This window comes from Urocampus carinirostris, chromosome 17 (genome assembly GCF_059441175.1).
Source record: "Urocampus carinirostris isolate Australia breed hairy pipefish chromosome 17, RoL_Ucar_1.0, whole genome shotgun sequence".
Taxonomy (NCBI): Eukaryota; Metazoa; Chordata; class Actinopteri; order Syngnathiformes; family Syngnathidae; genus Urocampus; species Urocampus carinirostris.
In genome coordinates, this window is record NC_142365.1 from 27,585,001 (window position 1) to 27,587,500 (window position 2,500).

Sequence of the window (2,500 nt, forward strand, 5' to 3'; positions counted from 1 at the left end):
TATATGTATATATATATAATATATATATATATATATAAAATAAAGTAATCACCCAAAAATATATCTATGTATTGTTTTGACATCGTTATGGTACTAGTTAAGCAAATTATAAATAGCATTGTGAAACCATTGACCTACATCTGTAATCTATCATTTCGAACAGGAAAATTTCCATATCAAATGAAAATAGCAAAAGTTATACCAATATACAAAAATGGAAACAAGCACATTTTAACAAACTATAGACCGGTATTTCTGCTTCCTCAGTTCTCTAAAATATTAGAGAGACTTTACAATAATAGACTAGAACAATTTGTAGATAAACATAAATTGATTAATGAAAGTCAATATGGTTTTAGAGCAAACAGATCAGCAAAAATGGCTATTATTGATGCAGTAGAAGAAATCACCCATAGTATAGAAAAGAAGAGATACGCAGTCGGGGTGTTTATTGACTTAAATATTTGATACCATTAATCATAATATAATATTAAAAAAACTGGAAAGATATGGCATCAGGGGAGTGGCTTTGCAATGGATTCAAAGTCATTTGACGGGGAGGAAGCAATATGTCAAAATGGGAGAGTTGTCGTCTGAATGCTTGGACATCTGTTTTGGAGTACCACAGGGTTCTATCCTGGGACCAAAGTTATTTAATTTATATGTTAATGATGTTTTTAATGTTTCAAAACTATTGAAAATAGTCATATTTGCAGACGACACTAACATTTTCTATTCAAATGATAACTATATTGATTTGGTAACCTGTATTAATCGTGAACTAATCAACCTGAAAGAATGGATGGATATAAATAATCTTTAAATTTGAATAAAATAAAGTAATATTCTTTGGTAATCGTAAGGCAAATCAAGATTTAGAAGTAAAAATGGATGGTGTTGCAATATACATTGTATCACAAATTACGTTTTTAGGGGTCATAATAGACAATAAAAGTTGGAAAACACACATACAAACTAAGGTATCTAAAAGCATTTCAATAATTAATGAAGCCAAATTTCTTTTAAATTATAACCCATTGTATTTATTATATTGTTCTCTAGTTCTGCCATATTTAACATATTGTGCAGAAGTCTGGGGCAATAATTACAAAAGACCGTTTTTATCCTTAGAAAACGTGCAATAAGAACCATACACAGGGTAGGATATCGGGATCATAACAATATTTTATTCGTGCAGTCCAAATTATTAAAATTGGATGATTTAATAAGATTTTTCACTTCACAACTGTTGTTTAAAGTCAACAAAAACATAGCTCTAGAAAACATACAAAAATTATTTGCTCGGAAAGAGGGAAATTATAACTTGAGGGGCTGTAGTGAATTCAAAATCCCAAAGGTGAGAACAACCAGGAAAAGTATGTGTGTGTCTGTGTGTGGAGTCAAACTTTGGAATAATTTACAAGATGAGATCAAACAATGTCCAACTATTCATGTGTTCAAATTTAAATACAAAGAATCATTACTTGCGAAATACAGGGATGAAGAAAATGGGATATGAGGGAGATTGGAAATACTGCGTTTAAACCTATGGTTAACTTGCTGTTATTGTTGCTATTATTATATCAGAACTGTTATTATAAATATTATGTTTATTTTTATTGTTGTTATTATCATTGGTGCCGCAGTGACATTTGGTAACTAGGCGCATTATGACGTTGAGGGATGGGTATTACGAAGATAAATGTATAAAATATGTGATTATTGTAATTATTAAAATTGTTGATATCTGACCTATGTAATAAGTATATCCATGAGATTTTGTTCTATTAGACACAAGAGGAAAGGAGGATTTGTAAAATGTATTTAATAGGGAAAATAATAGGGTAGGGAAAATAAGCAACTGCTTCTGACTACCCCTTTTCGAACATGTTATGTGACATTATTTTGTTGTTGACTCATTGTTTTTGTCCTGTTTTTATTTTAATGTTCGAAATAAAAATTTTCATTCATATATATACTGGACTGTCTCAGAAAATTAGAATATTGTGATAAAGTTCTTTATTTTCTGTAATGCAAATAAAAAAACAAAAATGTCATACATTCTGGATTCATTACACATCAACTGAACTATTTCAAGCCTTTTACTATTTGAATAATGCTGAATTTGGCTTACAGCTGAAAAAAACTCAAAAATCCTATCTCAAAATATTAGAATACTTCCTCGGACCAAGTAAAAAAATATTTTTTTAACAGCAAAACTAAATCAAACATTCGAAAATGTCCATTGATGCACTCAGTACTTGGTTGGGAATCCTTTTGCACGGATTACTGCATCAATCCGGCGTGGCATGGAGGCAATCAGCCTGTGGCATTGCTGAGGTGTTATTGATGCCCAGGATGCTTCGATAGCGGCCTTCAGCTCATTTGCATTCGTAGGTCTGGTGTCTTTTATCTTCTTCTTAACTATACCCCACAAATTCTCGATGGGGTTCAGGTCAGGGGAATTAGCAGGCCAATCAAGGACAGTGATGCCATGGTC